The sequence below is a fragment of the Magallana gigas genome, chromosome 3, assembly GCF_963853765.1.
Source record: "Magallana gigas chromosome 3, xbMagGiga1.1, whole genome shotgun sequence".
Taxonomy (NCBI): Eukaryota; Metazoa; Mollusca; class Bivalvia; order Ostreida; family Ostreidae; genus Magallana; species Magallana gigas.
This window is the reverse complement of record NC_088855.1, coordinates 43,239,087-43,266,903: the sequence shown is the minus strand read 5'-3', so window position 1 is coordinate 43,266,903 and position 27,817 is coordinate 43,239,087. Positions and strand designations below refer to the sequence as shown.

Here is a 27,817-nt window from a genome sequence, read left to right as displayed (position 1 = left end):
AGAAAGGAAGAAAATGTTTTAGGAAAACTATTTGTTGAACACAGTTTGTGTAATCGTTTCAAAAATTCTTTAAAAAATGAGATGTTTAATGGCGAGTTAAATTTTCAAAGGGTAGCAAGCATTGTTATAAACAGTCACTGTATGTACTCATGATTTATATCAGCAATTGTATTTTTTTTTAAAATAAACCCGCCTACAAAACACGTAACCTTTTTTATGGGATAACTTCTTTATTTAAATCTTTATAAATTTTTGAAGACTATGTGCAAGTTTAGAATTATTACGTGCTGACAAAATTTAGTAATTTGTCAAAATTGATGGCTTCTCTGAACTTTTCTACAGGGAAATGTGTGTCGTCTGATATTATTTAATGATACGAGTAGACTTGGAAATTCAAAAAACATTCAGCTAAAAAAAAAATCAGCGGGAGAATTTATGCAAAAGCGAGCATCTAAATTTTACACCAGATGGTGCTGTTTCATAGAGACACCGCTATGTAGCTTGAATTAAATAACCTTATTTACAGAAATGAATATTACTTCTCTCGACAATGTAATAATATGCAAAATCCTTATTTTTATGTCAGTGGGTTGACTAATTAAATTGAAAAAAAAACTTCAATTGCGGTTGCATAATTGGAATTCTGGGAAGGAATTAGACAGTCCGTGTTAGAGAAATTCGAAGAAGTTATGAAACTGGTCACTTTCTATATCAAACTGTGCATTGATGTATTAAAGGACTATCATGGGTATCGTCTGTACCCACGGTCCGGAATCCGTATGTGCAGTCATACATTGTATGTACATCGATACACTTTTACCTCCCCACCTACAGCCATACAAATCAGGGTGCAACCGCATAGTATTTTGTTTTCCCTTGGACTGAAATGTCACATTTTCATTGGTTTAAACATAGCACGTGATTGCCTCATATATCTCTATATTTGTTCTGTGAGAAATAATATTAGGCAATATGGCCGTCATTGGTCGACGCTTCGCTTACTCATTTCGACATTTCATAGTATTTTATACATAAACTGCATGCTGTAAGTTCTTAAAGTATTTGGAGTTGTTGCCCTTTGAAATTCTTTAAAATTAGAGTAGTTGCCCTTAGAATATTGACGTCACATTGTTTTGTCTGGAGCAGAACAAAATGGCAGCGACGAAATTTGCTCAAATCTCTGCAGAGGAAAGGGAGAAAACATTTGAAATTAAATACCAACAAAACATTGTATTAGTAAACATGGGTAAAGCAAAGATTTTGAAAGAGTATTTGAAAGGTGAGATGAAAATTTTGAAGAGTTTAAATGAGTTAAATTGGACGAGATGTAAGACGTCTTGTACATGGCTTTGCGTAGATCATCGCTATTTGTGAATAAATATGTCGCTTGATAGTCCTCGAGAAAACAAAACACTTATTAGGTTAGTTACTGACTCACTACGGAAATATATGAGATTGATCAACCCAATATATTTCCGTAGTGAGTCAGTAACTAACCTAATAAGTAATAATAGTTCTAGAAACTATTTATCTTGTATTTTAATATATTGGGTATTCATTGTTCAGCTAAAATTAGTATTCCACTGGCTGTAGCTAACCTTGTAAGTAAATTAAGTTGCATTACAACCTCATAATACACAACTTCAATTAGAAGTTTTTTTTTTATCAATTTTCATACAATTAGCAATAAATAAAATCCCCAATAACGCACATCTATCTCACTTAACGTAGCTCGCGAGTTTACTGACGTCACAATAGGATTTGGCGTACAGAGTTGACCGTCATAGCAAACTCATACATTTCTTTTGAAAATAACAAATGATCTTAAAAACATAAAATGAAATATTTTAAAAAGCTAAATTGCACACTTTATACAAACATTTATAATTATCAAGTGCGAAAAATTTAAAGATGTGACATACATTGTCGCATTTAGGTCTATAAGGTATGAGTGTGCGTTGGAACTATTTAATCTGATTTATGTTTAGACAAGTACATTGTAAAAAAAATTGAACCATATGCATTAACTTTGGTCGTTCTGTATATTCAAATACTGATATAACTATTAAAATTATTTTGGCTTTAGCTAGTTATCCTATATGATTACAAACTTATCAATATGCCAATAGTTGTATGGTAATTGTTTTTGCAATGAATGCATGCTTGACTGATTTAGTTTCATGAAAAGAAAAGATTGAATTAACACAGACTGACCGAATAAATAAACCGGTGGGAAAACGAAACACGTTGAGGAGAAAATGTTACACATAAGGAGAAGTCACCAAAAATGTTTTTCGACAGATCTGGATATCTTTTCGCAAACTTTAAAAAAATCCAGCGCGAGCACTTGTCAGCGGGGCGGGACGGGGGAGGGGGGGCGCAGCAATGAGTTCGCTTCCACACTGAAACGAACAACCCTGTAGAAAAAACTACAGAGTGATTAATATGTGGCCGATAGAACCTAATCTTAAGTTGTTTAAAACTCATGTGAATATTCTTTAATATAATCATCAAATGCCTCAATTCAGGACAATTCAGGACATTCTTTTATCGTGCTAGCACCTACCGCAAACATGTAACATGGAACTTTGATTATAATTTGACTTGGTTTTTAAACTACCTTGTACGCTATCGCTTAATCAAATCAATGCTTAATCAACTGTACAAGTAAAATAAATATTTATCTTTTCATCTTAAACCTATATAATACCGGTAGTTGAAAACATAATAAAATATTTTATAGTTCTGTCCGTACAAAATATGAAACATGAACGCTTAATAAGGTATATGTAGAAGATCAAGAGCCGACCGCGGATCACTTGCCCACTCGCGCTGGATCTCCTCGGCCATGTGCGAGGGATGATCATCATTTAATATTTGTGTAGGGGGGGGGGGGGGGGGGTGTTAAATTTTTTTAGATATACAAACCAACCATTAATTCATGTCTGACGATGTTTCCGATTTGGAGTAATATCGTTCATTAATATTCACTTACACTCAAATTTTTAATAAAATAAATACAAGATGGACAAACTTAATAATAAACATAAATTTAAAAAAGTTCTTGTATTTAAGGCTATATAAACTCAAACACGTTCAAAAAGTAAAGAAAGTTTTGTGATAAGTATATCGGTAGTCCCGTTATAAGTTTATCGATTAGTTATTTTGAATTTCAATCCCGACTTCAAATTGAAATGCAGCTAAGCCGCGACCATGGTGACCGGTTTTCTCGGCCGCGGGCAAGGGAGAGTTTCGTTAACTTGGCCAAATTGCCGCGAGAACTGGTCAACACATATTACTTTTTACCCTCATATTATGCAATACCTGAACACAAAAACAGTTTTATGAGATCAATAAGTCACAAACAACATTTTTTGCAGCGACGCCCATATCGAAAAATTTACCGTTTTTAAGGGATCTAGACCCCTCATTTTAGGGGCTAGCCCCTTTTTTATGGTATCAAATGAAAGCTCTTAATATTCTGCACAACTTTTGTTCTATGTGTGACTAGAAAAAATATACAACTAAAAAGTTATTGAGCAAATATATTAGCAAAATTTTACATTTTTTGAAACATAAAGGACTATATATGGTTTGAGCCTAAAATGGCCCCCTAAAATGAACATTGTCATTTTACTGTAATTCTTTGTTTTAATTATACAAATATACATTTGAAGTTTTTTCATAATTTTCATTTTGATTTTAGTGACCACAATTTAAAAATATGACATCATAAAGTTTACCTTTTCTCGCCATTTTCTCATTTTTAGCATAAAATGGCTTGTTTTGAGGCAGTTTTTCTTTAAGGAAACATTGAGCGACTACTTGAACAAACAAAATATTTTCACCAAAGATGTATCTTTCCAATACTTATAAGTGACAAAAAGTTCGTTCTTGTTCAAAGAATCGCTCTATATTTCCCATTCGAAAAAAGATAAGAAAAATGTCAATTTTTGGTTGATTTTGATTGAATTATAAAAATAGCGTCACCTGACGTCATATACTGCCAGTGAGTGCATATAAATCAAATAAATAGGTGAAAAACATATTTCATGATAACTCTTTTATAAAATAACACAACAAATTAATGTACCTGAATCATTTTAAAAATAGCGAATTTTGGGGGCCAAATTTGACTAAAATCATATATAGTTCTTTCGATGTAATTTTTTAAGAAGTAAACATGGGTAAATCAAACATGTAAAACAAGGAGGACAACGTTCAAGATGTCTACATTAAAGATTTGTAAATTAAAACTACTTGCTACGAATCAACTCGGAGCCTTTGCAGGTACACGAGACCCACTTAAAAAATATTCAAAGGGGAATAACTCAAAACCGGAAGTAGCGATTTCACAATATTTTGTGCTATAGTAGGCTATTGCCATTTCCAATAAACCCTGAAAATTTGAATAAAATCTAATGACAATCAAGCGAGATATTACAGTTTAAAGAAACGTCTAGAAGAAAAAGAAGATGAAAAATAATAATGAAGAATTTCCAACAGAATCAGTACAAGGTCTTCCGTTGGAAACGGAGGACCTTAATGATTTTGGAATATGTACATGTAGGATACATAAAGACTTATTGTAAAGCTTGAATACAGCGCACTGACGGTGTATTTATATGCATGCATAAGCTTTGGATTATGTGTAATGGACGGTTGAGAGTTATCGTAAACCGAAGGTGAAATATAATCAAAGTACTGAAAGTATTGGAAAGCGCTAAGCCGGGAAGAGATTGTTAATTCATAGACAGTCTCTTCTGCGGTATATTTTAGGGTATATCATTAAATTTAACTTAGTCTCTAGCTCATATCTTATCATACGTAAAAAGTAGTGTGTTTCAACAAGTTTAATTAAAGGATGTTGTCATGGACGCCGATTCAAATGTCACAACAGTATTTCACCGTAGGTCACGTCAAAACAGGGCTGAAGGAAAATAATTTCCTATTTTTCCTCCGAATTTGGGCCGTTTCCACCTGCGACAAGGGATAACCTTTTATGTAATAAAAAGCATGTGTAAGGTGTCTGACTATCCAAGTTTTTTTTATTATGCAAGATCATTTGAATTTTTTTATGCTTGTTTTTTTTTTTTTTTTGGAGGAGGATAGATGAAAAGTTCTTGACTTGTGGTCTTGTGCTTTTCAAACACACGTGTAACTTCGACGTAACAAACTCTCACGCCTTGATGGATGCACATGTGTTTTTGCTAAGTTATTCCAATTATTGCTTAACACCTAATACACAACCAAATGCATATAACACCCATTTTTTCCCAAAAAATTTTTTAATTGGAAATAAATCATCATCATAAATGTGATATCTTTTGGAGCACCCATATCCAATATATAATAATAATATTCATTAAAAGAATTTATTCCCAATTTTATACTGATAGAACAAATGTATCTGCATGCAGGATAACTTGAAGATAAATTTTCCCTACTGCATAGTTATGAGTTCTCCCGAGTACGACTTCTCCAGGGTACGACTTCTCTAGCATCCGCCAGTAGGTGGCGGTATTTCGGAAATGCGAAATCGAAAGTGGAAGTAGGATCAGAAATCTGGCGACAAAAAAGCGCTGCAGCTATGCTTAGCGCTTTAAAAATCAAAACACGGAGTCAATCTTTGCATACTGCATGTTCTCTCTATGATACTAGACCTAGGTATTTGCTGTGGAATAGTCACACACAGATGAAAAGTGTCTGGATGTTATTTTTCAGGTGTGGGCATGCCCGAAATGTGTATAAGCAAAGGGGGGGGGGGGCTTAAAAATTGTAGAAAAACATTCACAGTAGTTCGAAAAAAATGTGTGTAGAAGCGACCGGAAAGTAAAAATATCCCACATACACTAAAAAAAATACCTTTTTAAATTACTGGTATGTGAAATTTATCAATATTGGATGGGGATGAATATCATCTGATCCAGGGAAGGGGCGCTCTTTTCCATCAATAAAGTCGAATGGAAAAAATCTTTTGAACAGAAAGGGTGTTTTTGTAAAGGGCATGATCCCAGCAGTAGTAGAATTAAACTACTTTTTACTTATTGTGTTTATCTGTGAATATACAGGTTAAAGTCTAGTTACCGTGGTGAAAACTTCAAAAGAATAGTTCAGTGCTGCTACTATAATTGCATCAATAAGTTGACTTGTACAATGGATCATGATTAAACAAAATTGTATAATACGTTACTTCTGATATTGTTTTCAAAATTCATTACTAAAGTATGACATATTTAATAATGTCACAAAAGCTTCTAATATATTTTAGCTATTGATTGTTTATATGGAAAAGACTGTGTTTATGTAAATGAAATATGTTCACATAGAATATGCCACTAACTAGTTTCTCGTTGATATCCTAAAATAAACTGAAACTAAACAACCGCCATTTTTTGGAATAATCACTTTTCACTGGCAGACAACTGCGCTGACAGTAGAAATAACAACAAACCTTTGTTTCTGAAATAAATGAATAGCATAGATGCAAGCATATAACTACATGTATAGGCAGCAATGTGAAAAGATACTGATAACAAAGTGCTGTATTTTACGTTTATTAAACGACTCATTCACAGTAATAATTGTTGACGTTCCGTATGTGAAACATGACGTCATGATTTTCCTATTGAAAAAGCATCACTGTAAATGGGCAAAAAACTCTACTTAGAATAAGCGTATAGCCATAAAATTATAGATTTGAGAACTTTAAAATGTGTTTAATTCAATTATGTAAAAATCTAAAAATGTGCAAAAAATGTCATAAGCACCCTTTTTTCATGGGCGCAATCATTTATAAGAATCGCCGTAATATTGACCTTCACCCCACTCATCCCTGTATTTTAAAAACCTAATTGTATAACTGCTTTTCATATCATTTTCATAAATAATTTTTTTTATATAAGATAATTTTTTTTTAAATTTCAATTGCTAAATTGCTTTTTCTGCCTAAAAACCCTGAGTTTGTGTTCAATGAGTTGACACAGCTTCACAATGCAAGAATTTAATGAATTTCAAGTCATGCCTAGGTTTATCATTTCATGGCTTTTCTTTGCAAAAAATGACATCTGCCTTGCATTTTTTTATCAAATTGTGCCATATTGTATACTCTGATTAAAAAACACACAATGTTTACATTTTAGTAACTTAGGTATAATTGATACTCTCCCCTGAGAGATTCACAACAGTTACACATTAGTATTCTTGGCTATTGACATTGTCTACCAAGAGGTTTATATGGGTCAGACTCCCGAGATGATCACAATAAGTTCACATTAGTACCCTCCGCTGTTGATAAAGTCCCCTGACAATATCACAATAGTTACACATTTGTAAAGTAAGCAAATGATAAAGTCCTCTGTGATAATTGGAACAGTTACTCATTAGTACTAACCTTTACACCTTAGTGCCCTGAATACTGAGTGTCTTCTGAGAGGATTATAACAATTACACATTAGGACATTGCATGGGCTATAGATAAAGTCCACTAAGAGGATCATAATAGTTACACATTAGTAATAGTTACTCATGAGTACCCTAGGCTATAGGATTTATCCTTTGAGAGGATTACAACATTTATACATTAATACCCTATAGGCTATTGCCCTGCCCCTTAAGTTTCTTTGGGGCTACACAGTGTTTTCCCTAAGAACCGGCCGCCGGCCAAATTGACCGCTTCAATTCATAGAAATGCCGGTTAAAAATCCTTAAATTAAAAAAATAAAAAAGCGAAAGTTTCGTTGTGTTGATAAATCTAACCGTACACGAACTCGACGAAGTACGACTTGATTAAAACGAATGTATCCCGATCCCGATTAATAAAAGGCATTTAATATAGCGGAGAAAAGGCAGCTAAAGTTGGAACAATCGCAACTTCTCGGGCCTTTCCGGCAAGCTCGGAAAAACACCTCGAAAGTATTACCTAGGCGTCCATGACAACCCCCCTTTTTGCAAAACTTGAAATAAATAGAACACATTTTATGATCTGTTGAGATGTGAGCTATACTTCATTAAAGTAAACGATATACACTAAAATATAACACAGAAGCGACATACAAGATTGTCTAGCCGATACTTATTTTAATGGGAAGCGACTCCATTTTGTATAAAATTCTAACATCCGGTGATGTTAATACATTCGAGGTGTTTTTCCGAGCTTGCCGGAAAGGCCCATGAAGTTGCGATTGAAGTTGGAAGAAATATTTTCTGGAAAGAGGCCGAAAAATTCTTCGGGTTAGTGAATGAACAGTGATGCATTATTTTTGTTACACATTTACATTATCAGTTTGTGAAGTTGTGGCTTACAGAATTTCAATGACTCCGAGTCGGATGTTCTTTCTATGTTTGCGTGATATGAATATTTATTTTTCCAACAAATCGAATTATTGTTTTCTCTTTTCCTGTTGTAATAAATTGTGAAGTATATTCAAGCATTCTGTTATATTTCACATCTTACGATGTATGGGTTGGGTTTACAGTTTGTAATTAGCATGCATGTATTGTTTATTCTGTAATAATTCAGTTTGTTTTATTTGTTGAAGTTTTCGATTTATTTTCAGTTGTCGAAGATCTTGAATTATGGTATTAGTTCTTGCTGGCGGTAACATACTACATGTAATATATTTTACTTTAAAATAATAAATAATCCAGAAACAGAAGAAGATTACCTAAGAAATCCTCAAAAGATAATCTAGCTCATTTGACAGAACCAAATTCTGAATCAGATGTGACTTACACATCAGAAATTGGGGTCCAGACAAACCCAGTTATTTTAGCAGACAATATCTCAGACTTAAAAAATCAAGTGCAGTATGCTGTAAAAATGTTAAATCTTGATGCATCAGCATGTAATTATTCAGATTCGAATAGCTCAGATGAAGATTAATTATCCATTTTAATCCAATCTAAAGAATTACATGCATCAAGATTTAACATTGATTTTAAGAAGTGAAATAATAAAGAAGAAAAGTAAATTTTCAGTGGTAATTTATTTTTTTCATTTTGTTATGCTTGTCATCTAGTAAAATGTTGGATCAATAAGTTTTTTATGGCAATAGATTACCTGCAGCTGCATGTGCAATTCTAAATAATACCTATAGCAATTGAACATATAAAATTGACAGTCATATTGATTTGATGCCAAAAAAAATATTGAAAAATACTTTTATTTTTAAAAATATAACAAACTTTTAAGATTTTTAATCTGTTGGAAGATGCCTAAATTTCAAATTGTATCTGCCCTGAGAGCTTTCCTAAGGGTTATGAAATGACCTAAAATCAATTTCGGCCGGGGGGCTTCGCCCCCCTGGTCCCCCCACTAGGGCTTTGCCCTCGACCCACAAGGGGGCCTAGGCGGCCCCCTTGACCCCCGGCCTCCTAAAATGAGATTCTAGCCTTTTACTTTCAAATAAAGGGAAAACACTGGCTACATGCATCATTCCACATTTTTAAATATTGGACATCTAGATTTGAAGGAGTTAAAACTTAAAAGTTAACACACAAATGTAAAATCTGAGCGCATAATGACGGACGAAAACCAACTGCAATAGGTCTCCAGAGTCATTTTTGGTGACCTAATAAAGCTACTTTTGGAGATTCATGCAGGCTCTAGAAAGAATCATCGCAGAAAATATTTAGATAACTCTCTAATGCAGGTTATGTATTTTTTCTGCAATGCAAACTAACTTCATTCCAGCATGAATCACCAAAAATAGCATTTCTTTTTTTTAAATGAAATCTATAATTTCTACTCAAAATATAGTTTTTGACTAATATATCTCAAATCATGACAGTGCAAAAATCTACACCATACCTTTATCAATACTGTATGGACTGGACTGGTTTGAATGATTGTAATCGCATAGATCTACAATATACAATTGTGTAAAAAGTAAACTTATACTACCAATTAGACTTCATTTCAAGGGTGTTATACAATCATACATAGACCATGACATCATTACTTCAACATTCTTCAACCTATGTTACTGTTGTACTAAACAGTTTTAAAGTTAACAGTAGAACTCGGTTCAGTTATTACAGAGTCCTAGGGAGCAAAGGATTTACTTCGTTATACTTCGTTATATCTGTCTCACTTTCAAGATTTTTATCTAAATTAAAACTTTGATAGAACCCCCCCCCCCCCCCCAAAAAAAAACAAAAAAAAAAAAAAAAAAAAAAACATAGGTAATCATAGATTACAAAGCTCACCAAGATGATGCATCATCTTTCTAAGAACAACTTGATCATAAAACATGAATTATGAAAATCATAGTTAATGATCTTATACTAAAATATAATACAATATCAAATCAACAGATCATATGCTATGATATATCATATGTTATTATATGATTGATTAATTCCTAGCTCTCTGATTGGCTCATACCAAACAATGTAGAAAAAACAGAATGTTATGTTCACCTGCACGTGAGGAGGTCAATATAACATTTGATTTTTGCTACATAGGACTAAAAATAGATTGGTGATTTCCAAACTGATATGATTCGTTATCGTTATTCTATGATCCAATGAAATTTCATGTTTCTCACTGCATTCAGTTGGATCATTTGCAGGCGAAACAAAATGGCACAATTTGCATCACTTGATGAAGAACAATTCGATATACTTCTTACCAATAAAGATGCCGACAATAATCAAAAGGCAACAAAATTGGCAGTTAAAACAATGCGAAGTTATTTAGGCAGCTGTGTCTGCCATGTATGATGTTTAATCATTTGAATTTCTCAACAAAACAGATTCATTGTATTAAACAGATATTACAAGGTTAAGAGGAATGACAGTGTTGAATTTAGAGCTCAGTGCTATATTATTATATAGATTTCATCGAAATAAGAATTTGTTTTCGGTTTGAAATAACACATACTTGTTTCCTTCAAGCCTTTGATGAGACTGCTTAAACACACTTTTTGTAGTTTCATGTTGTTTGATTTACTTTTAGTACCTTTATTACCTTTATCATTTATCACAGTGCCCTTTATATAATTGAGTTGTACTTTATATACGTGCCATCTAATTAGCAAACAAATTATGGGAAAGTGCAAGAACAGCTGATTTAAAGAAATGCACAAGAGCAAAATTAATATCAATTATATAAACGTGAAGGGTGTCAATCAAATTCGCAATGCAACTTTAAATGAAAACATGATCGCAAGTTATCTACGAAAAATTACGCAAAAGCTAGGTTGCAAATGTTTTAATCCATTATCTTGTAATTTCGCAAGATAAATCGAAATATGATCAGTGCAGATATGTGGGTATAATGGCTATCTTTGTACTTCGACCTACTGATAGAATAAAAAATTCTCTTTATACAGGTGGACAGACGTGTCTTTATGATTGTTTTGCATGTCCACTTCACTGGAAAATATAATGCACATCTATCAGCTGAAAGATATGGGCAGGACATGAATTCTGCACAGACAGACAGACGGACAAGGTGATTCCAATATACCCCCTAAAATTCGTTTGCGGGGGCTATAACAAAGTCCTATTTAACAGGAAGTTGACGTCTGATTGGTAATAAAATATATACCACGATATGACATGCCTAAAAAAATAGTGTGTTAAAATGTCAAGCATCTGCGATAAATAGTTGCTGAGAAATCTGTGACGAAAATGGTTTAATAATTCTGGCTTGAAATAAACAAAGTCATATTTAACAGGAAGTTGACGTTTTATTGGTACAAAAATATATCCCACAATATGGCATGCCTAAACAAACAGTGTTTTAAAATTTCAAGCATCTGCTATAAATAGTTGGAGAAATCTTTAACGAAAATTTGTTTAAAAATTTTGGCTAAAACAAAAAATCTGTCATTTAACAGGAAGTTGATGTCGGATTGATACAAAAATATATCCCAAGATATGGCATGCCTAATTCAAAAAGTTTGTTAGAACTTCAAGCATATGCGATAAACGCTTGCTGAGAAAAATGCGACAGAAATGTTTGTTACGGACAGTCAGACGGACAGTCAGACACAAAAGGGTAAAACAGTTTACCCCCTTCTCCTTCGGAACTGGGGTATAAAAATCTCAACTAGCTTTTAAGGCTGCAACCAAAGAATCAAAACTAAACAGGAAGGGAGAATTTCACATTACCCTACTATTGAAAAGAATGACTTAAAACTGATGTACCAATCATCTGATTTAGAAAACAACTTAAAACTCCTGGAGAATTTTTTGTAAATGTTGTTCTTTATTTTGGCGGTAAAGGTCGTAAAAATTTACAACAGTTCAGGATCTCAGATTTCAGCGCTGGGCATGATGCCGAGAAGCATCTTTACATATACATGGACAAGGACGAACTCAGGTAAAACCATCATCTGGAAGCCAACACAGCTGAAGGAAGAATGTACGCAATGCCAGGTTTGTAAGCTATTTATAATAACATTTTTCTAGATATAAGAACCTATAGATGAATAGAAGTTAATTAAGTATCAGAATTTGGTCATTTATATATACATTTAGGCCATATTTACGATTTATTATGGTAGTACTCCTAATACATTATACATAAAATATTCAATGTCTTCTAAAAGTTCTCAAAATTTACATGATATTTTATAGATTATGATACAGTGAAATAGTTCATGAAGTACAAAAGGCATTTAAATCCAAAGTGTGATAGATTTTTCAAAGGCCACAAAGAACATTTAATGTAAATTCACATATTTGGTACTATAACATACCTCTGGGACACAATACTCTAGGAAACATGATGTCAAGGATACCTGAAAAAGCAGGCTTATCGCATAGGTACACTAATCATTCAACACTGGTACACACCCTGGACTCAACAGGTTTGTTTGCAGGTCGACACATTATGTGCATCACGGGGCACCGAGCAGAGTCCAGTCTTAAAACCTACTCTGTTCAGATTAAACGAGATTAAACGCAGGATGTCGGATAAAATATCAAAAACTCTCCGTGCTGAAACTTGTGTGAAAGAGGTAAAGGAAGGAGACCAATAACCCGAAAATTTCAGCACTAATTTTGATGTGTCAGAAGTGGAACTGAAGGTGTCATCAAATTCTTAGTATGACCATGTTTTGACTGATTTGTTGGACGATGACTTTAATAGTGTTTTGAGTAGTTTGATTTACTCATGGAATCATATAATAAAACAAGTGAAAAGCTGTCAATGTGACAGCAAACCGGGTTTTCTTTTATGTGAACTGTATCCATAATCCATGTCAACCCGAATCCAGTGAAATGGAGTCACCTATATGCAATATTTTGACAAAAAATGTTCAAAAGCCGGTACTTTTTTCATAAATAATCAGAAATCAATATCCTAGCAATATGCACACCTCTGATATATGTACAATAAATCTGCAAAAGAACAACTTCCTATCTTGAAAACTGTAGGAGGAGTTATCCGTACAATGTGGGTACCCTATATGCAATATCTTGCCAAAAAAATGACTATTTAAAGTTCAAAAGCTGGTATTTTTTTCATAAATTATCGGCAATCAAAATCCTAGCAATATGCACACCTCTGATATATACATGTACAATTGATCTGCAAAAGAACAATTTCCTATCTTGAAAACTGTAGGAGGAGTTATCCGTACTATAAGGGTACCCTATATGCAATATTTTGCCAAAAGATGACTAAGTTCAAAAGCTGGTATTTTTTTCATAAATTGACAGAAATCAAAATCTTAGCAATATGCACACCTCTGATATATGTACAATTGATCTGCAAAAGAACAACTTCCTATCTTGAAAACTGTAGGAGGAGTCAGTGATTTTGCATGGCGGTAACGCCATGCAGAGAATTTCCCCCGCCATGCATCACACAGTGCCGCCATGCTTCCCGCTATGCATGTTTTTTTCAAAGCAAAATTCTTTTTCCAATTATTACACATCTTAACTGTAATTAGTAGATATAAAATTGTCGTTTCTCCGCTCAAACTTCAGAAAACCACTTGCACCCGCAGTGAGGGCAGTTAACTTGGACATCGATCTCAGCAAGGGTGCACACGTGGTTTACTGTTAAAGGACTTAGCTTATGATTGAAATATATCAAAACTGATTTTATAAATTGGTGATTAATGCATAAATAGAGACATGATTACTTCTTGTTTTAATATAATATGCATTTTTTGTCATCTCCGTCATTATCGAATGTTGTGGATTTACATGTTCACTCGATGGTGTTACAGTGGTCACAACGTTATTGTTGACAAGCCAATCGTGTTAAATCGTTCGTGTAACGTGGGTGATCGTTCGTGTAACGTGCGGGATCGTGCGTGTATCAGGAAAATTGGTTTGCGTTTTTTACCGTGCGTGTTCGTGCGTGATCGTGCGGTTTTTTCGTTTTGAAATTTTTTTTACGGAATGCCAGGATTTATTCTTAAATCAAAGACAAGTAGTTTTTGTAAAACAATGTGAATTTAAAACGTTTTATTATATAAGAACATTGACAGTTGTTAACATTCATTCTCTCTTTCGTCCTTACATACATTTTTTTTATTTCTATAGCTCATTCAATCCTTTGTTCGGTCGAGTTAGTTTTGCTTAATTTTATAATCAGCTTATATCAAGCATCAATTGTGTCTTGACAAATACTTTCAATTATATTAGCAAAAGCGACACGTTGAATGAAAGCGGCCAAGCTTACCCATTCCCCGTTTTAAACTAAACGATTATTCCCAACGTTTTTCTTTCAAATGAAAATACGATACCCATTATTATCTAGTAGATTGTATACACATTTGTTTGAAAACAAATTTATTTAGACGCTTTAAAATTTAGAATAAATTGAAATAAATCAATTATTTACTGTAGATTATGAAAATATTGGATGTGAAAAATCGAAATTCTATGGAACAAGGTAACAAATTTACCTGTATCAGGCATAATTAAATCGTACGTAAGAGAATTAAATTACAAAAACAGTCAACTCGTATGTAAATAATTTCGTGTAGTTTATACATTATCTTCATTTCAATTACACGTAATTTTCTTTAACTTATGATTGAAGTTAATATTTGTAATGGAGACAAAAAATTAATTTGTGTGTGAATCCTTTATATTTGTGTATTGATGTGTAAAAGTTTTAACTCGTAAAATACAAAACAGTGCATGACTAAAGTACATAACGCTTTTCAATCACACACACACATTAAACAATACAAATTAAAGTAACACGTTTCCTTAATTCTAATCTTAAAAATTAATTTTGATTTTGCGTGTTTAATGGTGTAGAATCGTTCGGTTGCGTGTTTTATCGTTTTTGTTCGTGTATCGTGAAGATTCAGTAAGTTAGTGATCGTCCGTGTATCGTGCGTGATCGTTCATGTATCGTGCGTGATCGCTCGTGTATCAGAATCGTGCGTGTCGTTTGTCAACAATAACGTTGCTACCACTGTAGCTTGGATTCGATATTCTCTTTATTTGCCGCAAGGATATTGATGTACATAATAAAGAAAAACAAGAGGCCCATGGGCCACATCGCTCACCTGAGGAACAATAGGTATGATAAAATCAGCTTAATGTAGTCATAATACGAACTATCTGGACAATGTACAATAATACATGTAGATACTGTATAAATAAAATCCATTTTCCCATGGATATTCTTATGTTTATAATCATTAGTCCCTTTTCTAACAGGATGATTTTATAGTCATATCATATGTTGAGTATTACAGTTCTCAAAAAGATCCCTAACAATAGTTTATATATGGGATATAAACGTACATCAAACTCTGAACCTTCTCGTGAGGCCAAAGAATTGTCCTGGGCCAAAGTCTTAACAATTATAAAGAATCATCTGGCTGATTAGTTTCTGAGAAGATTTTTAAAGATTTACCCTATATATTCCTTTGTTAAACTTTGACCCCCCCCCCCCATTGTGGCCCCACCCTACCCCTAGGGATCATTATTTTCACAAATTTGAATCTACACTACCTGAGGATGCTTTCACACAAGTTTCAGCTTTCCTGCCTGATTAGTTTCTGAGAAGAAGATTTTTAAAGATTTACTCTGTTTATTCCTATGTAAAACATCGACCTCCCATTGTGGCCCAAACCTACCCCCAGGGGTCATGATTTTCACAAATTTGAATCTACACTACCTGAGAATGCTTCCACACAAGTTTCAGCTTTCCTGGCTAATTAGTTTCTGAGCAAAAGATTTTTAAAGATTTACTCTTTATATTCCTATGTAAAACTTTCATACCCCCCCCCCCATTGTGGCCCCAACCTACCCCTAGGGGTTATTATTTTCACAACTTTGAATCTACACTACCTGAGGATGCTTCCAAACAAGTTCCAGCTTTGCCGGCAGATTAGTTTCTGAAAAGAAGATTTTTAAAGATTTACTGTATATATTCCTATGTTAAACTACGATACCCCATTGTGCCCCACCCTACCCCCGGGGGTCATGATGTTCACAACTTTGAATTTACACTACCTGAGGATGCATCCACACAAGTGTCAGCTTTCCTGGCTGATTAGTTTCTGAGAAGAAGATTTTTAAAGATTTACTGTATATATTCCTATGTAAAACGTCGATCCCCCATTGTGGCCCCATCCTACCCCTGGGGGTCATGATTTTCAGCTTTCCTGGCCGATTAGTTTCTGAGAAGAAGATTTTTAAAAGATTTACTCTATATATTCATTTGTTAAACTTCGACCCCCCATTGTGGCCCCACCCTCGGGTGAGCTAAAAAGGTTAAGTTTACAATTCAATAAGTTGGTTTCCGGAAGAACAGACTTTGAAAATTTTCGTAATAAATATTGACAATTTTTTTTTCTTTTTTATTCTTTAGCTTTTAAGATCTGTGTACAAACATAGAATTGTGAGCAAATCTCTGTATCTTGCCTAAAATTCGAAGCTTAACACTCAAATATGGTTAGTAAATAGAAATTGTAAACAATTAAACACAAGAAACATGCACTACATGTCTAACAAATAAAGAACACAATTTAGAATGGGGCCTAACAAAAAAATATGTTTGTTTACGGTTTCCCGACCGACCCTATATTTAATTGCCGACCCTAATTGTTTTTATCCATCGTTAGAAATCCGGAAGTCACACGTGGGTTCGTTTAACTTTTATATTCATCTTAATCTGTCAAGCGTTTGAAATCGAAATCGAAAGTGAAAAAAAACATGGCGTCAATATCTACGTCCACATGTTCTCTGCAGTTTGAAGAATGCGCACACATAAAGCAAATGCAGTTGATATTGGTATTGCCAAATAATATGACATTTATCCAGATGTTCGATCGATAACATGGGGGAAATGAAAAGGTTCCCGATTTTGAAGTACGAGGCAAACAAAATGGAGACAAGATAGTTTTGACCACAGGAGTCGGCGATTTTATCAATTTCTTGAAAATAAATGAGAAACAACCAAAATCCTACCAGTGAGCTTCGTGAGCGTAGCGAGCGAAGCGACAGGATGGCAATGAGTTTTCTAGATTTTCTTTATTTCGCTTTCCAACCGATATTAAACACCAGACATCCGTGGTGTTATCTTATCAATTTCTTGCATTTATTTCCCTAAAATTATCCTCCAAAATCATTTTAAATCCATTTTTGCACATCTCGATCATGGCCATGTTTGATGCTTGTGGTGTGCAATATCATGTTTTTAAAAAAAATAATGGGTGTCTGTTTTGTAGAAAAACTTAGCATATCGAGCCATTTTCAAGGAACATTCTGCAAAAAAATATATAGTCTGTTGCACTATTGATACTATTACTAGGTCAGGCGCAAATCGAAAATTAATCCTCAGGGGAGATCTCTACTAAGCACGTTAATTGTTGCAACAGCAGACATAAACTATTTTTTTGTATTGTCTTATTTATTTCTAGAACACATTTTATCCACCAATTAATGAAGATAAAGTTTAAAATCGATAAACCTCTAGATTTTATATTTGATTACAAGTACCTAGATTCTATAAAATTGACTATAAATACGAGGCACGAATTTTACTGCGAAACTGAACGGGTCAAATAAAACCACGTGGTCCAAAATTTAAATGACAATAACATTCGCAGGGGTGCATATGGCAAACAAAAGTAAGCATGACATAATGGCAAAACAATTTTGTATTATCAGTTTTCGAGGGTTGTTCGGAAATTATTGAGACATTTTCTCTTATTCTTTTAGGAAAAGAGATAAACTCTTGAAATTTCACCAAAATGTAAATCAGAATAGAGTTTATCAATGTAAAAAGTTTCTTTTCCATGGCATGAATAGATCATTATTGGTAAGTGGATCAACGTGCCTGCGTCCAGTGACCCAGCGCAACCGCAAAATTTTGGCAACGTCATTTTAACGCTTCTCATTGCTCCTGTGTTTAAACACCTTACAAACGATCGGATATAAGAATTATTTTTTATTTCTCATCTTTTGTTTTGATTTCAAGATGTCATCATTTACTTTTTCTCTCATTCTTGATTTTTATTTTGAGTTCTGTTTACCCTAAAATCAAATTACTGTGAATGTCTCCTGCTTGTTTTTATTTTAGAACTGTTGACAACAGTTAGTGGTAAACAGTACTTGATATTAAGTCTATTTGTCTTAATTCTAGTTAAACAATCACTGAAAATAATATGATGAACTGAAGCTCTGTATCCCTGGTTATCGTATAATTTTGGTTTAAGGAATTGCGTGGCCTTAAAGGTCTTCTTCTGAGATTTCCACCAGTTTGATGTATATTTGCTGTGCCGTCTTAAGGTCAAAATTCAATGTAATGTCCTCATATTTCTATAGCTTGGTAAATATATTTGTACCATATCTGTATTTCAGTTGAAAATTAGTGAAACGTAATCAAACGTTAGTTGCAAAATATAGCAAAATGAACATATTTAATTTGATTTCTTTTATCATTAACTGTAATTCTACGGACACTTTGAAATGGGATGTTCATGTTTTTTAGATTTTGCTTAATTTGCGCAGGTAAACAGTTAACGTAACAGTTTGATTTACTGAAGTCTCTGATTGATTTGATACGTAAAAATCACGAAACACAGACGATAGTTTCCAGGTTACAAAGCATAAATAATGAAAACGAAACGAAAATCAGAACAAGCTAACACCAACGTCATGTGTGAAAACTGTCAACGCATTTAAATATTTAGCCTCAATTTACTTCACAAAATCGGCACCAATATATTTTTCATGTTTCAAAATTTCCCTTCATACGCGAACTGTTGCACAACAAGTAAATTCATCATAGTCAGATCGACCCTTTTTCGTATTATGTCCTGGCTGCTTTAAACAAAGAACCTCGTTTTAGAAGTATTGAATACGAGTCTTGGTAAAATGGGTATGCAAACCCGGGCCGTGGCAAAATAAAAGCCGGGGCACATCGGCAATCGGCAATTCCAAATACGCAATATTTACAGCAAATACAAATATACTAGTCCATCAAATATCCTGAAATTTTAATGAGATTGGCAGATTAATAACTGCCAATCTTTTGTTTTGCCCAGGCCAAGTCTTGCCTACCCATTTTCCGGATGCCGAACCCGAAGCTATTAAACTGATTGAAACACGCCTTTCCTTTATTATTATTTTCGTAATAACTCAGATTTTAAACAGAATTACCCCTTAATTTTTGCAATTTATATTTTCCTTCCCATAAGGATAATTTATGCTAAACTACGTTGAATTTGCCTCGGTAGTTCTTGAGAAGAAGATTTTTAAAAATGCACCCCTCTTTTTCTACAGTTTCAAGGTTTTCTCCGCTTTGAATACAGATCGGACTTTTATTTTTGCAATTTATATTCACCCTCCAATAAGGATGCTTTGTGCCAAATTTGGTTGAAATTGGATAAGCAGTTTTAGAGAAGAAGTTCAAAATGTAAAAAGTTTACAGACGGACAGACGGACGACGGACAAAATGTGATCAGAATAGCTCACTTGAGCTTTCAGCTCAGGTGAGCTAAAAACCTTAACCTCCTTCAGCATCTGTAACCTATAGCTCAGATTCAGCACCCAAGCCTGCCTGGTGCATCAGTATCATAAGACACATCATCAATGCAAGTTTGGTGAAGTACGGACCAGCAGTAACTTAGATATAATCATCAGAGGGCACCTGCAACAAAAACTTTTTTACCTCCTCCAGCATCTGAAATTTAGGACTCAGATTCAGCATCCAAGTCTTTCAAGTCCATAAGTAGGTCCAGATGCATCATCCATGCAAGTTTGGTGAAGATAGGACAAGTAATAGCTTAGATACAGGACCTGCAACAAAAACTTTAACCAGGTCCGGACGCTGACGCCGAGGGTATAGCATAAGCGAAAACTTGGTATAGTATAGCATATATAGCATAGTATAGCGAAAACAATATAGTATTATATTACAATATCATATTACATAATACATCATAACATTAAAACATGATATTATATTGTATAATATAGTATGATATTGTATGATACTGTATCATTTTTGAAACATAATATGATATTGTATCATATGATACAATATAATTTGATACAACATTGTATCATATTAAATGATACAATATTATGTGAAAAAGTAAAATATATAATACAACATTATATTAAACATATTGTATCATATGATACAATAATATATTTTACAATATCATACAATACAATTTCATGTGATGTGATAATATATAGATTATTACATGGCAATTTTTATATCGCATTCTATATTAGCCCGAGGTCGCTGTATATCAGCCCGAGAGCCGTCAGGCTCAAGGGCTGATATACAGCTATTGAGGGCTAATATAGGATGCGATACTGTAAAACGAGAAAATTTGGCGCATACGTATTTTAGCGCAAACGCTAGTGCCAGTACATTAGCGCAATTATATTTTAGCGCATGCATCTTTTCTTTAAAAAAAGAATACAAAAAATGTTGTTGTTTGATAAACGATCACGCCCAAAATTTAGTTCTGTGTTCACTCAAGCACGTGAACACAACGACTTTGATTTCTATCTCGCATGAACGGTAAACTGTCGTTGAGAACAATACACTTACTTTTGTGTAAATCTTCAGTAGATAGATACGAAAACTTCATTTATTGGCGATGATGTGTAATTTTTGTTGGTAAACAAATTTGAGTTATCGGACTTTGAATTTAACGTGTCGACTTGGATAACTCTAAAGGAGTCCCGAAACTAAAAGTGAAATCGAATGCTACATTTACCATGAGCCTCGATCACCATGAGAGAATCTTTTTCACAGTAGTTTTACATAAAAAACACAAAAATAGGTATCGGCTTGTTATCTTTATATCCACTTATCAGAGATCAAAGAAATTATGATCAATCATGTATTGTCAGCTTTAACGATCGCCACGCTTAATCACCTCGAGGCGCTAAATGGAAGTGGCATGGAGAGAAGCCCAATTTTCAAGGTGCTAATGATAGATATTAAAAAGCAATTAAAACTGAATTTAGGCACTTATACCCGATAACCCATACCGTTTACCTGTGTAATTGTTTAAACAAACAGAATCGACAGCATCTGATATTTAAATGAACACTTCTATATAGCCTTAAAAATGGACTGATGTTATTGTTTTGCAACTTGAAGAAATTTGATACATATGGAAAATCGTTGGCGCACTATTAATTTTAGTGCTCAGAGGCAGTTGCGCCAAAGGCGCTAAAATTTGTAGTGCGCCATATTTTCTTGTTTTACAGTATAAAAATTGCCATGTTATGATTTTTATATCATATACTTAGAGAAAATATAAAAAAAACAATAAAAAAACATAGTGATAAATGATTATTGATAACAAATATCTCTATATTCCATCTCTGATAAACTTTCCTGAAATTTTGCGCCATCTGTTTGTATAGAAGGTTGACGTCGACGTAACTATTTGACTTCATACTCGAAGATCGGAGTTGAACGGTGCATACCGAACTCTACGTCACAATAGCCGATAATTAACGGAAAGGGGTGTGATATCACATCCGAAGATTGCCGGAGAGGGGTGTGATATAAATCTTATAACACACCCCTAGGGTTTATATCACACCCCTAGGCGAATTTTTTGGTTTATATCACACAGGACGGAAATGGGTATATTTTCTATAAGTATACGATATATATCGTATTGAAAACCAATATCATATTATACAATATCGTATGATATGATATTATATAATATTACAGTATCATATTATACAATTTCATGTGATATAATTCTATACAACAGAAACTAATATCATATTATACAATATTGTCTGATACAATATTATAGAATATACACTATTGTATCATAGGATACAATATTATATTTTGCAATATCTTATGTAATAGTATCATGTGATAAAATAATAAATTAATAATACAATATAATATTATACAATATTGTATCATAATATACAATACTATACATAATGATATCATGTTACAATATCATAACATAAAATATAAAAAAAATTGATACAAAATCATATCGTATTATATAACTTTTTATAATATTACATATGATATTATATTGTATCATATTAAACAATATTGTTTCATACCATACAATACTATATCATAGGAGTCATGTGATATCATTTATCAACAAACACATCTATCTATCGAGCAGGTTTGAGTGAGGTAGGAGATTTCTTTAACATCCTTGATAATGGAGATCAGGCTCTGCATCTGAAGCAACCTCTGCGTTTCATTTATAATATAGTTAAATCAACTATGCAAGCTATCATCTATAAAACATGTGACCTGTTAAAAAAAACTAAACCTCATCCAGCATCCGAAACCTATGGCTCAGATTCAGCATTCAGCCTGTCAGGTGCATCAGTATACATAAAACGCATCTCCATGCAAGTTTGGTGAAGTTCAGACCAGTAATAACTAAGATATCATCATCAGAGGGCACTAGCAATTAAAACCTTAACCTGCTCCAGCATCCGCAACCTATGGCTCAGATTCAACATCCATGCCGGTCAGGTGCATCTGTATCATAAGACACAACATCCATTTAAGTTTGGTGAAGTTAGGACCTGTAATAACTAAGATATATTTTTTAGCATCCTTGATAATGGAGATCAAGCTCTGCATCTGAAGCTTCCTCTGTGATTCATTCATATTACAGTTTAATCAACTATGCAAGTTTGAAATAGTACTATTATCTATTAAACATGTGACCTGTTCCAAACAAGAGGCCCATGGGCCACATCGTTCACCTGAGAAACAATAGGTATGATAAAATCAGCTTAATGGAGTCATAATACAAACTATCTGGACAATGTACAATAATACATAATATATACTTTGTATCTACAGTACCTGAGGATGCTTTCACACAAGTTTCAGCTTTCCTGGCTGATTAGTTTCTGAGAAGAAGATTTTTAAAGATATACTCTATATATTCATATGTAAAACTTCGACCCCCCATTGTGGCCCCACACTACCCTAAGGGGTCATGATTTTTACAACTTTAAATCTACACTACCTGAGGATGCTTCCACACAAGTTTCAGCTTTGCTGGCTGATTAGTTTCTGAGAAGAAGATTTTTAAAGATTTACTCTATATATTCCTATGTTAAACTTCGACCCATCATTGTGGCCCCACCCTACCCTCAGGGGTCATGATTTTCACAACTTTGTATCTACACTACGCTTGACTGATAATGACCTTCAGTAGTCTTGATCATCATGACGTTTAGGCTTTACAGTGAGGATAGATAAAGATAAGCGTCTGAGTGATCACCCTAAATACAAACATTCGCACAAATTTGGAAAAAAAAATGTGTTGGCATCAGGAATTGTTTAATCGCCATGTGGGCCCCTGGAATTGCATTTTCAAATCGCCCACACGAAAACTTAGTTGCAAATGGCGAGTGGGCGACTGTTAATTTCAAACCCTGTTACACAGTTCCCACGACACATCCCTTGCTACAGTGAATTGTATAAAAAAAACAGTCCCCTGCAACTTAAGACCATTGCATGACCCTGATCTAGGGGTCTGAATAAATTTCACATTTTAGGTGGGCTTCATGAATGGACATTATAACCAACAGTTTGGGTTTTTTTCCAACATGTGTGAACAGTTTTGAGTATTTGAATTTTTTTTGGCATATCTGCATGGCTCTGACAATGACCCCCTGGTGGTTGTCATTTTCACAATTAAGAATCCTCTTATCCTAGAGATACTTTAATTCAAAGTGGTAACAAATGGCCCTGAAGTTATCAACAAGAATTTAAAAATGTTAAATTGTAAACGCACAACGTACATCTATGGGCGAAGACCAATTGCAGTAGGCCATCTGAGTGACTCAGATGACCTAAAAGCAATACATGTAAAGGTGAAACGATATGGCATTATATAGAGCATATATTAAATTAATCGGCACACATTAAGCGCCCATGATAAAAAGTGGTTTAGTCATGACTAATACTTTTAGACTTCACAGTTTACAGTGATTATGATATGAGCATTTAATATAATGTAGTCTAAGATTTAATGAACTTGAGTCTCGACATTTCAAGATATAAGAATGGATTCTAAAGGCTACCAATTATTGGGACTAAAAAAAAAGAGTACGACTGCTTGATCGGTGCTTCATTTGTTGAGGTCAATTTAATCAGGCCAAAAAAAAAATCATTACTGTTTCCTGTCGCCCGACCGACCCTATCTTTTACCCTCCGACCCTAAAAGTTTTTTTGTGATCATGATGGTGATCGGTAACTTCGCCAGAATTTCCTCAGAAAGAGAAGTGAAAGTGCCCGGTCTTCTAAATTCACAATCGTGTAATCTGACCTCAATGGCAAAATAATAATGGTAAACTAATATACAGACATTTTTACTGCATAAATTAACCTTGTGGTTATAGTATAACTTGCAACTATCTTATTTTCAGGGATTATAAATACGGGTGATGCAACAACATTCTGTGCATTGGAAATTACAAAGACGATGTTTATTACTTTGAATCCTGATATAACAGTTAGTTAATAACCTGTTATTAGTTAATAACTGCAATAAATGTTAAAATTATCATAAAACTGATGTCCATATTATCTTGAAAATTAAACAGATCCACTACATAATAACGTACGGTAGTAAGTGGGTCAAAGGGTTGGACTAATACCCCAAATACACGAAAGTACAGACACTGATTTGATATTGACATTAAGCTAAAACAAAACAGAAATATTTATCCAGAAAAGGATAAATACATTCATACACATGTAGATTAAATTTTGCAAATAATATTAGCTTTTATTTTTAATTTTAAAAAAATCGATTTTTTTTCGTTGCAAGCACTACATGCATCAATAATACAAAGACCTTTGAAAATTTTGAATCATCATTAACATACTGTGCACTGTGAACTTACTTTTTTTTCATTATAACACACATCCTTGAAGTTTTTAAAAATAAAATATTTTTTAAAAATAAAATTTTTTTCCTACCTACCTACCTTGATTATTTTGGTCAGGTGACAGGAAACAGGAATATTTTTTTTGGCCTCATGTCAATAAAATCACAACTCAAATTATTAATATTCTTATCATCCCTTCAAGATCAAACTTATAAACATTTGCAATGAAAGTTATCATAGGTATATTGGCAATACAAAGTTGTTCATTCTGAGCTTATTCATTGACCTTTGTTTTGAAACTCAAATTCTTGGCTTGTGAAGTAACACAAAAATCTAAAATAATTATAACTTGGCTTTGTTTGTGTACAATAATCAACCTCATCATAACATACCTGTTAACCCTCCCGCATTGCGCGGGAGACTCCCGCAAAACGGCCTAAAAATCTAAGATCCCCCGCATCCAACCTATCTCCCGCGCGGGAGACAAATTTCTCCCACAATCGTATTTGTCTTCCCCATACCCCCCCTCCCAATTCTGAATCTTTACATGCAAATTTCATCAACCATTGTGGGTTTTTCTCTGATTTTGAGCTTAAAAAAAGCTGCTGTGTAGCTTGAATATATTAAAAGCCATCCAAGTACTGTCTACCGTGATCATGGTATGACAATTTATAGTCCAGTTTACTTTTTACGAATACTTCCGGTTTTGACTTAAATCAGTTAAGTATTTAGTTATGCATAGGCCTTATAAAAAAAATAAGTGAAAGCTTAAAACATCTTGATTTTACTCTGTAACACCAAAGAAAACAATACACAGCCAGTGGTGTCACTTAACAGGTGCACAGGTAAAGCACCCAAGCGACGTGCAGTGAGTCGTGACTAATTCTGTCTGGCAAGCACGGTCAGTAAAAATCAAAGTGAGTTTGGAACACTGAGTGTACAAGCTACCGATAAAAGTGAAGCTCGAGGAAAAAGTGTCAAAGCATTTCGCAAGAGTTTTTAAAGTTTATAGTACCGGTACTATGATTTACAGGGATGCTATAGACATTACAACAGAGATCATTTTTAAATGACACGGGAGAAATACATGTTGTTTTGTGAATTAAAAATCTTTCCTATATATAAGGCAAAAAATAATTTTAATGAATATTATTTACTGGTATTTTCTTAACTGGGTTTCACTGCATATTCAAAATACGCAAAATAAATTTTCTGTGTTTACCCTAGATGTCAGCATGCAGTGATGGTTCAATACTCAACAATAAGAAGACTTAATACAAAAGGTAGCACTATTGACTTCTTGTATAGTACCATGCAAACAAATTAATAGTTTTCTGAAATAATTTTGTGATGTTCGTAATACGCGATTCGTAATGAGCAATCCATCACACATTTAAATAAAAGAACGACTGGGATGGCGACAGCCATTGCATGCTATCAATTTGTGACGTCATATGACACGTTTAGCCTAGAATCAACTTGAATATGCAAAATTCGGTCGAAAAAAGAAACCTGTTTAATCAAGCCTAACCAAAATAAATAATACTATTGCACAATATCAGTATTAGTACAGGAAATACTCCCTACCTTCCAAGGGTCACCTTGAACCTGTTTGTCGAAGCGATGAAATATGTTCAGCTTCCCCGCCATGTACATTCGGAAACCTACGGTTTTTTAAAAAAAGTTCCGAAATTCCATTTACCATTACGAGCCCGATTTAATTACCCCAGTCATTAATTCAGTCGTTATCACAATGTAGCATTTGACCAAACATTATAAAAAGTAATTTTAAAGAAATGACATTACATATCTCTCTCTCTCTCTCTCTCTCTCTCTCTCTCTCTCTCTCTCTCTCTCTCATTTTTAGTCTGTCTTTTTGCTTAATGCTTAAACATTATTTAATATATTTGTTATTGAGGAGTGAATTTTTACAGATTCTCAGTTTATGTATTTTTTATTAACCACAGGCTCCGCCCGCTCCATTTTAAAATTTTCTCTTAATGAAAAAAAATCCGTGTAAAATAATCCGCCGGTGCCTGAGTCGTGACGTTATATTTTACATTTGCTAGAACCTCAACATATCAATGCAATATACACATTTATCATCAATGTTTTCAAAAAATAATCTGAAGAAAAAAATCTTTTTACTCTGTGTGTGTTTGTTTAATTGGGGGGGGGGGGGTGTTTGTTTTTGTTTTTTTTAAAACAGCCTTTATAAAGGTAGCTTTTTCTTTCAGAAATAATTCATTCATTTATTCAATCATTGATGTCAGGCTTAAACAAATAAAATATTTTCATCAACAATTCGTCTATTTAAAGCTAGTTATAAAGACTTTAAAATTGGCATGCTTGTTGAAAGTTGCGCTCTATACATGTATTTGATTTTCCTCAAAAAAGAGAGAATAAAACTTGTGCAAACATTTGACCGATTAAAATGATTGAGTTCTGCAAAAAATAGCTTCACTCCTTATGTCATACAAAGTAAGATACAGGTATATAG

The 27,817-nt window shown here is 33.7% G+C and overlaps 1 protein-coding gene and 1 long non-coding RNA gene across 2 annotated transcripts in view; one reads left to right on the top strand and one right to left on the bottom strand.

The window, feature by feature from the left end:
* Nucleotides 1-26,984, bottom strand: part of LOC136273992 (uncharacterized) — a 55,993-nt gene extending 29,009 nt beyond the window's left edge. Inside the window, exons 1-2 of the long non-coding RNA XR_010712232.1 lie at nt 26,905-26,984; nt 9,812-9,865 (exon numbers count right to left, since the gene is read on the bottom strand). This is a non-coding gene — a long non-coding RNA (uncharacterized lncRNA). The remainder of the gene's footprint in view (nt 1-9,811; nt 9,866-26,904) is intronic.
* Nucleotides 1-27,817, top strand: part of LOC105336028 (alanine--tRNA ligase, cytoplasmic) — a 609,144-nt gene that overhangs the window by 293,803 nt on the left and 287,524 nt on the right. The window lies entirely within an intron of this gene.